The following is a 10,871-nucleotide window of genomic DNA, read 5'->3' as shown; positions in this document are numbered from 1 at the left end:
TCAGCATTTATTTTCCACTAAAGCTTTTCTTAGAGATAGTGCATCTACCTAGAAAGATTGTAGACATCTTCCCAGCTTCTACCCAGTTACTGGAAACCAGATATTTTCTTCCTTGAGTTTCTAAAGCAATGTACAATGAAGGACAACTCAAAGTGCAGTTTTGCAGGGCTTTTCACATGGGTTAATGCCTTGGCAGCTGTGGTCTGGATGAATTCTCAAGGCCCATCTGGATGCATTCCTGTGTGACCTGCAACACTTTCTCTCCACTACAGAGAGAGGGGTTCACAGCATATTTCACTGGTATAATATTCCTTTTCACACTCCTTACTTCTGGATGCAGAGTGTGCCCATATGTATTTACACAATGCCTGTATGCCAAATCCTATAGTATAGAACTAGGTCATATATTGGACAAGAAGAATTTCAGTTTAATATCTGACAAAATGCAATCATTATTGTGCTGATATTGGAAAATGCATTGAGGAATGCTGCATGCTGTTGATTTTCTTATACTAATCCACAAATCCTCAAGTATGGAATCTAGAATTTTACCGCTGAAAGCCTTCCTGATATGTGCTTTGCCCTGTAGTATCTGCTCTGTGGTGGAAAATGTTTCCCTGATTTTGAATCCAAATCCTTCCAACACTGCCTTCAGTGGAGCAGACGGTATTCCAGTGCAAGCAGCCAGTTACTGATTGTGAAGCAGTTTATCCTGGGACATTTCTCCAGACTTTTGAGGCTTCCTTTCCTAAACATCAAAACGATCTTTAGCTTTGGAAAAGATCCATACACCAACAGACTGAAGGAAATTACAGAGGAATGCAAATGACTTCTGAATTTTCACCATTTCAACCTGGTTGTTTCTTCTGCTGTCTTTCATTGTTGTTGTTTTTCAAAACCCACCTGGATCCATTCCTGTGTGATCCTGCTTTGGCAGCAGGGTTGGACCCGATGATCTGAAGAGGTCCCTTCCAACCTCTAATGTTCTGTGGTTCTGTAAAACAATGACTTGGTACATTGAAAGAAGTGTTTGAAAAGGCACAGGTCATCCATGGGATTTTTTACTAACATTAAAAGCCACCAAAGCATGCCTGCTCTTGTGAGTACTTTCATTTTCCACTAGCTGGTGTTTTCTTATAAAGGATGCTTTTTTGCGAAGTGTGTGTATGCCTTCCCCGTGTGAGATGCACCATCTTCTCCGCTGCTCCTTGCCGCTTGTTAGCAAAATCAACTGCAGTCATACTAGAATGTGTTAAAGATGAAAGCTAAAAGTACTAGCACTTTATATTGAATTTTATTATTCCCTTTTTTATTGCATCAGCTGTTACAATTTCTTGACTATGCCAGTTCACAGACTTCTATTTAATGTTTCCAAAAAAATGGTAGGGGCTTCTGAAGATTGAATAGGAAATATTTCAATAGTCCTTTCCTGTCTTGCTGAGTGTGAGGTTGTGCAGCTGTAAGGAAAGCCAAAAAAGGTTTAATTCATAACATTTGTGCATTTTTTTCATGGAATTTTGCAGATGTTACTTTCTTGTGTGGCTTTTTTTATTTGGCTTTGCCTCTGCTTTGTTCTCATATTTCAAATTTCAGTATGAAGTAATAAATGACTGTGGTATATGGAGAATTTGCAGATGGATCATTTCTCTTCTAGTTTTCCGTATAGTTTTGGAAAAGTCATATTGCATTTAACTTCTGATAGAATTAGTTAAAAATACGAAGATCATTGAGACTTGAATAGTTTATACTCCACAAAAGCTAAAGTGAAAACATAGCCCACCAATTACAGGAAAAATCAGTGCTTTTTTTCAGAGTCAGCAGCACTGAAAATGACCAGTGAATTGCTAAAGTCAAAACTGTTATGAGCAGATTGCCTTAGAAGGGAATACTTTACCAAAACATTGAGTTATGTTGTGCTTCCCATTGTGTCTGTTCATAGTATTACACACCTCAAGAGTTTTCTTATAAAATGAGACATTCACATTAGACATTAGGTAGGCAGAGACTGCTAAATTCTCTGGCCCCCTCTGCAGGCATGCAGAGCCCAAGAAACAATACAAATGTCTCATGTGCTGTGTCTACACTGAGACAAAATGGGAGGGAAAAAAACCCACAGCCTTCATGCAGGAGTCTGAACCCACCTTCTGCAGCATGTCACAAAACCAGGAAACCTATTACCTCAGTGCTGATGGTAGGAGGAGGGAACGAGCAGATTTCCTGAAAACAAGCCCTCTCAGGCAATCGGGAGCAAGGGGAAGCAGCTGCAACAAACTGGTCCAGCCTTACAGAATCACAGAGTCACAGATTTACAGAATGTCAGGGGTTGGAATAGACATCAAAAAATCATCCAGTCCAGCCCTGCTCCTAGAGCAGGTCACACAGGAACACATCCAGGAGTGTTCTGAATGTGTCTGCCGAAGGAGGCTCTGCAGCCTTCCTAGGCAGCCTGTTCAGTGTCTGTCACCCTCAGTGAAAAAGGTTTTCTTTATGTTTCTGTTGTACCTCCTCTACTCCAACTTGCACCTGTTGCCTCTTGTCCTATCATTGGAGAACACTGAGAAGAGCCTAGCTTTGTGGTCCCAACACTCACCCTTCACTTATTTCTAACTATGCCTGAGGTCATTGTGTGTGGTCAGCACAGTGTGCTGCACTATCTAATAAGGAAGGATCCCACCTGTGAATTTTCCAGGTAGTAAACAAAACTAAATGACTGACACAGTAAGCACATGGCCTTTCTGCCTGAGGGTGGAAAAATATTCAATAAAATTGGGTACCACACATTCCTGGCTTTATGGCACATCTACAGACACCTACAGATGCAAGATTACTTCAATATTCTTTAAATAAATTTGATTTTCTCTTTAAGTCACACAAAAGATTTGTCTTCTTTTTGTCTTTCTCACATGCACATGAGCACTCCTCTGCTTTCTTCCTCTGGAGTCATACAAGGAGTCAGTTTAAAGGAATTTCTAGAATTTGGAATAAACAGGACTCACACAGATAATGAGATAACACTAGCACAATATAAGACTTGGTAGAAAAGAAAGATTTCTGCACGTTGAGCTTTGAAAAGAATAAATTTTGTACTAAAGAGGAAAAATATGATGAGGAGTTAAAAGCACCAGGCAATAGCGTCAGCTACTGAGCTGCTGATTTTCCCTGCAGAAATGCTATGCCATTGGAATGTGCCATACAATTCCAAAGATGTACAGAGCACGTAGTGTTTTTCAAATTCTAGAGGCCTATTTTTTCTTATGGAGAAATGTTGCCATGCTATGTGTGAGAGCCACAGGTTCTTATGAAGATCACCCCTCTTTTTCCAGAAAGTGGCCTGTGTTGGCTACCATTAACAAGCACCCCTTTATACCTTTCTGCAGAAAGCACAAGGGTTCCTTTGAGCTCTGTAGTGAAGGTTTTTCCTTCCTGAAATGTATACACTGGGATAAGCTCTCCTTGGGTTTGCAGCACTGTGACCCCATTGAGCAAGTTCAGTAGGGTTATGTGGGGATAACTGAATCTGACCTCCTGACTGGCATTATAACTAACAGAAAAATAATTTAATTTTTGTTCCTTGGTTTATAAACCTTCACCTTCATTGAGGATTTTTAAAGCTGGGTATTAGGAAGTTAGTCCATATTCTGAGCATGTCAGTAAAGAAAGTTGGTGGTATAAGGCTATGATATTTTATCAGATATTCAGGAGTACTGAATATCTGATATAACTTTTCCCTTTGTAATGTTGAAATGGGACTGCATTGGAGTCCAAAAAAGCCTGTAGCACTCACATGTCTTCATGTGTATCCTGTGAGCTGGCCCTGGCCTCTCACTAGGAACTATAGATATTTCCTGTTTGGTAAATTGCTCTTAAACCCGCAAGAGAGTGAGGAAATTTGAAAGTAAGAACTTCAGGCAAATGCTTCCCTGACTGATATGTTAATTTGTTTTATAGTAAGACTGCTTTGACTGTGTTTGTGGGGTTTTTTTTATAGGACGTTTTCTGCAAGTACCTCTGCCTTCTGAAATGCATAAAGCTATGTGTGAAGGTATGTTGATACACCTAAAGGAGCATTCACTGGGAGATGTGTCAGGCAAAACAATACTTGCTCACCTGTGGCAAGGATGGATGTTTTGTGCCACCAGCTTTGTGCCCAGAATAATTTTTTAAATAGTTTTTGCCTTCCTGAGTCATTTTGCACACCAGAGAAGTTATATTTCAAAATGCCTTTTTTTTTTTTTTAACCCAGATCATACTATGTCCCTTGCTTCTCTCTTCCTCCTTAAACCTCATGCCATCGACTAGTTTCAGCTTTCACAGATTTCAGTTTATGATTTATTGAAGCTATTGCTATTTCCTGGCTATTTCTAGATTCCTTTCATAGGAAAGTTTTGACAAGTCCTTACCAAGATAGCTGTAAGCTATGTAAACCTGCTTCATTAAAATCCATCTGTAAATAGAATATGTAATTTTTTCACTTCAAAGAGATACCTTTCTATGCTGGAAAAAGACAGCCACATGCAGTACCCATGTATGCAAGGTTTAGTAAGAAAACAAATATTTCATTTATTTTTTCTGTTTCCATGCAGATACCACTTTGTGTGTTCTGTGGTCTTAGATGCATCTCCATAGGGCACAGTCAATTGTCAGAGGAATTGTTGCTCTGTAAGGGAATAGCTCAAGAACTCTATTAATTCTAAAATATGCTCTTAGTGCTTTTCTCTGCTAAGGTCAGCAATGTATTAGGAACTACACTGGCAGAAGGCAAAGTGTGGCATAGCAGAAGTAAAAAAGTTAATCCAACATATAAGTTGAATGATTAAACAGGCATTGACCTTGCATGATTTGTAAGGACTTTTTCAGTTTAAAAGTTGTTCTTTAGTTTTGTCTCTACTTGTTTACTAATTATTAGCTTTGCTGAAGGGTATGTCTGGGAGGAGCTGTATTTGTGGATTACTCCTAAGAATTGGGAGCTGCATAGAAAAGGAAAACAAAAACCCCTGGCTAGCCTGAGTTGAAGTGGCAAACATTGTTTAGAGGTTGCCCAAAGAGATGGGACCAGACAGAGATTCAATTAATAGAGGCAGTGATGGATGGATGAGAGAGAGCTGTGAAAGCATGATGAAATCTTAACTAAGTGGGAGACAGTCAGAGCTTGCGAGGAGGAAGCTGTTAGACAAATAAATGTCATAAATGTACAGGTGTCCTGTGTTCCACTACATGAGTTGACCATGTTCATTCTTGGCGTGTCTTTTTCAGATACTAAAAAGTACATAGTCAAATCTTGCTGATAAGTGATATTGAGGTTGTAGAAATAAAGTGCTTATCATATGGTGGCAAAAGACTGAGATCTTTCAGTTTGAGCATCTGTGAATGCACAAGCACTAAGTTTTATTGTTTTTCTTGGTTTAGTGAGGAAAACATTGAATTCTTAATGATGTCCTTCCTTACATTCATTTTCTTTCCTGACATCAACACTTACATGTCATGTACCCTTTTCCTTCCCTGCCAGTACTGCTGTATATTGGCCTAGGCAAAGGCAGATCAATTGTTCTTTGATTCTTTTTTCTAATCTATTTGAAGCAATTGTTTGGTATGGCAAATCATTCAGTTTGTTTCACTCTTAGTTTAGTGCATGATCTCTACAGAGCCACTTTATCTTGCACAAGGCCGTCCAGTTTAGTATCTCAGGCTGTTTGATTCTACAAACATTTGCTACCTGGAACTGTGCAAGTTATGCAGACAGCTTTCCAGAGCTGTACAGACAAAAGTTCTATTGAAATGAATAGCTCCATTCATCTGCAAAAAAAGGACCAAGCCAAAATTTAAAAGGGGTCTCAGTGCATTTTCGTAGCTGATAGAGGAGTCACCAGCTCCAGCTAGAGAACAGACCCTGCTATCCTAATTGTCACAGCACTTCGGCCATTCCTTAATTTCTCCCTTTGGACTTCTTTATGCTCCTGTCTGGGATCTTATAAAAGTGTCTCCTTTACAAAAACACTGCCAGCACATGGCAGAGAAAGTGAAGAACAGGTCCAGGTTTCTTAACTTCTACATATATAGAGAATCTTAATAAAGGAAATAATCCCAAACAAGTAAGGGGGATCCATGGATCCACTATGCAAGTAAAATTACTTTACATGCATATTTGTAGGATTAGACCCAAGGTATTTATTATTAGCTGTAAGATTTTCTAGTTTTTGCTTCTTGCTTGCTTTGAATTTTTAGTCAGAAGGGCTGATTTGACACCTTTGCAACCACAGAGGCTAAAATAAGGGAAGAAATATGGGTGACAGTAACAATTATTCTAACCTACTAACTTTGAAACAGTTGCAAAAATGTAACATTACCACCATCATTCCTCAATTTTAATTGAGTGAAATTTCACCATCTTTTTTTGCAGACTGTAGTTTTGTTGTAAATACAATGACATTTCATTCCTTTGAACAAATAGCAAACCTAAATGCATTTGTCCTATTGGAAATTGAGGAAATAACTGAAATAAACATATACTTTTCTAGTTCTGTGTTTCCACGTCCATGAAGCACTGAGGTACAACCAAAAGGGGGTTTATTTATTAATAAAAGCATAAATCTGGATTTCACTAAAGAATAATGTCTTCTGTATTTACATGGATCCACATTAGCCCCAGAAGCTTTTATGTCATTTGAATTTCTCTTGTGTGGAGGCTGATACAGGAAAGGCAGTCTTGCATGATGGAATTCCAAGAAATTAAAAAAGCCTCTATGTAATGTTGTTTGAGTATCAAGTATCAGCAATACTTTTTCCATCACTTGGTTTGCTAAAAAAGAAATAGATACCTAAACCTAGGCTGATGAGATGAATCATATGACATCCTCAGATATGGTTTTTTTCAGTGGACATAGTATTTCTCTAAAATGTCCAGCTACCTAAATATAGCTGGTGAGGCAGTACAATGTGTGAAAGATGTGAAAAAAGCACAATAAATCCCAAGATACCATACTTTGAAGATATTCCTTCCCCATATATTTGGGTGCTTAAATACCCAAGAAACTTTAGACCCTGCTGGTTATGATTTTCTTTTGTGTGTATGCCACTTGTTGGACAAAAGGTCTGAAAGGTTATTTTATATTGTTAGTATCATTATATTTTTATATTGTTGGTATTGGTATTTTTGCCACAGCTGTTAGAAACATCATATAAATCCTACCTTTATGGTGCTGAATCTCAGAAAAGAGAAGACACCACTTTCATTTGCTAGTGGGCAAATTTACCAGACTCAAAGTCATAATGCTGTCCGGTGCTTTGCCTGAACAATGGTTCTAAAGCACAAACCAATAAGCCATGCGGATTCTCCATGAGGAAACTTCCTCTTTTTATATGTCTTTTTCTTTTTTTCTTTTCTTTTACTTTCTTTCCACAAGTATCCTAAAAGCACAGCTACTAAACATGGCTACATTTGAATGTATAGTACATTTGAGCAGATCCTCCATGCTGCAGAGAATGGGAGGCTGCTTTGCAAAGTCTGTTTCCACTCACAAGGATTCCAGCCTCTAGTTTTGCAAAGCCTTCTGGGAATACATTTTCCCAGTCTGCATTCCAGTAGCTTTTTTATTTCCTGTAGCTGTGTCAAAAGCAGTAATAGTAAGTCTAAAGAATGGAACAGGTTACTTTATAATATATGTACCATATGCCTTTGCAGCCTTCTTTCTTCATTTGTTTGGAAATGATTGCAGAGGATAATAGTGACTCTGTTCACTAATTGTTGTCCCATGTGCTATATTCATATATTTGAAATGGGCTGTCAGTGAAGGATTTATTCTTCTTTTCAAATGTTCTCTTGGATCATCGTATGACTAGAGGAAGTTAATAACAAGTTTTCAAAAAACTCTGGCTTCAGCAGCTATGTCTGTTGGATCATCTCTCCATACACTGTATATACACTTTGCATTATTTACTGCTTTGCATTCAAGTCTGCTTTTCTATGGAAAAAAAATGTCCCTTTCTGCACTCGCCTATTTCTCAGCATCAGATGGAGCCCTAGAATATCCAGACTGACTGGGACAGACACAAGCTGAAAATTGTCTTAATTGAGACACAGTGGAATAACATTCTTTATGATCTATTTCCAACCACAGTCTTTATAAGATCAGACTTTATTATATTGCTCAGCTTTCAGGTAAAAGGTTTGTTCCTAGGTAACAATAATTTTATTGTCAACACAAGTGTAAGACCTTATTGTACGCATTTCTAATAAATAACAATTAGAAGGCAATAATATAAATTGTTAAATTATGAGATGTTCCTTTAATATCAAAGTACTACCTGTACTTGAACTTTATTCTGTATTTTCTTTAATAATTCCCTTGGTAGTGAATTTATACAAGGTGTCCTGCAACATAGCGAACAATTTTAATGATAATATTGCATAGAAGTTCAGTGTTCTGCCTGCATTCTGTGTCGTTGTGTGATGTGAATTAAACAGGGATATTAGTGCAAGCAGAACATGGTGTGCATTTCTGAGTTTTTTGCTTTGCCTAGCTAATTCATCTGAGGCACACTTGGGACTGGAGGGAAAACAGGGGTGAAAGAGGGCTTCTTTAACCTTTTCCAAGCCCTGAACAGCAAGATGGTAGAAGGAAAATCCATTCACAACTGTTAGGAATAGCACAGAGAAACAAGAACAGTAACAAAGACAACAGTCAGAAGATTTTCTTTTTTCCCAATGGATTAAAAAACTGAACAACTAGGTAAAAGAGAGAGGTGAAGTAAGACACTGAACAGGTAAGAGTTCTCTGGACTAATCTTGTACTTAGTGATGTTTAGTTTATGAGTCATTGGTGCTGAAAAGAGAAATCAGGGATCTTGATGGAGAAGACAGGGCAAAAGGATCCTGGCTTTTAACTTTGATTTACATCTTGGATAAAAACACTAACATGGACTCCTGAAACAAACCAAAACAGAGCATTTATAACATGTCATTAGTCCTGACACTTCTCAAAGACACTTATAATGACTGAAGTGTAACAACTCTGGTGAAGAGCAAGGCTGCCTTACAGGGCCAGCACACTATTAGTCAGCCAGGGTGGCAATCTGCATGTGGTAAGTGGAGGGATGAGGTGAAGAGATTCCTTGGCTGCACAGACCCCCTTTCAGTGGTGCAACATACAGCCTGGCAGAAATTTCCTATGTGTAACTGCAAAATGGTAAAGCCAACTTTCCACTTAAGCTCTCCCAAGATCTTTGTCATTTAAACTAATGGAGACCCTTCTGGTCCTATTATAGGCTAGCCATGAAGTAGTGACTGTCACAGAACTGCTGTTTTGTCAGAGAGAAGCCAAGGATGTCTTATACTGTAATAGCGATAACTCTTTTTATGCCTATAATGTTCCTAAAATATGCCAGATATAAAACAAACAATCTGAGGCACTCAAATTGGGATTGGCAGCCAAGGTGGAAAAAGAATATGAGGAAAAAAGACAGCTGTTTAATTTTACAGCAGGCTTTTCCATACTGTCCTATTACAGTGTGCTACTTTAACAGTAATAATTCTGAATGAAGTACTTCAGTACTTTTTTTCCCCCCTTTTGAGATTTAGTTCTCACTTCTCTGAAATTCCATGTGACTGAAAAAAGACTTAAATGAAGACTGAGTAGTAGCATGTTTTCCTTTAGTTTCTTATTGACCACTGTACTTAATTGTAACACCAGCTGTTGGTATAACTTGAAGGCTTAATTTAAACTGGAGCATCACAATACAAATACAAAGTAGAGGACAGTTTATCCTTCTACAGTTTGACTATGTGAAATAGAGTCAAAGCAAGAATGGTTATTTCCCACCAATCTTTCTAAAATATCTGTTAAGAAGAACAGGAAGGTAGAAGCTATTGTTAGGCTCACCAATACAAAGCATTGCTACTGTTTTAAGACACTTGTACAAAACAATATTATCCTTGATATGAGCAAATAGATCCAGTGTCTACCATACTGCCTCAGCAAGTATAAGACAGTGGTTATACTAAAACAAGTCCCTTGGCTCAAAGTGGAATCCTTTTTGATTAATATGTTCAGCCTAACATATTCCTAACAGGGAAATTGAGGATTTTCTAGGGTAAGCTGTAGACAGCATGAAGTTAGTTTATGCCAGCCGTTATTCTCATTGCTTACCCTGCCCACTGCAAAAGGCATTTGGGAGCTTAGACTGAAGGGGAAGAAAATATTTGGGCCAGAATATATATCACATTACTGAAAGAGATCAAGCTGATCCAAAGTACAGCAGCCCTAAACCACTGTTTTCTGTGATACCACTTAGATATGATGAATAAGAGCTTGACAGAGCTGACATTTAAGCCTGGTTCCTGAAGAATCAGTGTAACTGTCTCATTTTAAGAAGCACTGGCAATAGGGAAGACCCGTGCTCAGTAAGCAACTAGTCTGGCAATGACTGAAGACATTTAATATATGGCATTCCTATTTCCAGTCACTAAGTTCTATCTGAAATGAATTTTCTGTGTTGTTTTGTGGTAGGAACAAGAGTATATTCATAGCTCAAATATCCACTCATTGCTATCCACTTGCATACAGAACTTCTGGTTAAGGTTGCATGTGTAAATTGGCAGTTCCCATCTGGTTATTTAAGTTGAAGATCCTATGCGCACTTGCGCATAATAGTGCTAGACAACTTTCAGAAGACTATTTCTTTACCTATCTCTAGTATGAATTAATTTTGCAGCATCTGCAGTTGGGTAGATAGCCCAGTAACACAGGTTTTAAAATATGAATTTAACATGTTTGTTATTGCAGATTTTTATTTCCATATATTGCTCTTCTTCTTGTCTGCTGAAACTTGGCATGTGTATCTCAGCTTTGATACCATTTGTAATGGTGAACAGAGAG

Source organism: Melanerpes formicivorus, unplaced genomic scaffold (assembly GCF_026170545.1).
Source record: "Melanerpes formicivorus ecotype bairdi unplaced genomic scaffold, bMelFor1.0.p_v2 SCAF_7, whole genome shotgun sequence".
Lineage (NCBI taxonomy): Eukaryota > Metazoa > Chordata > Aves > Piciformes > Picidae > Melanerpes > Melanerpes formicivorus.
Note: the sequence above shows the minus strand (reverse complement) of the source record.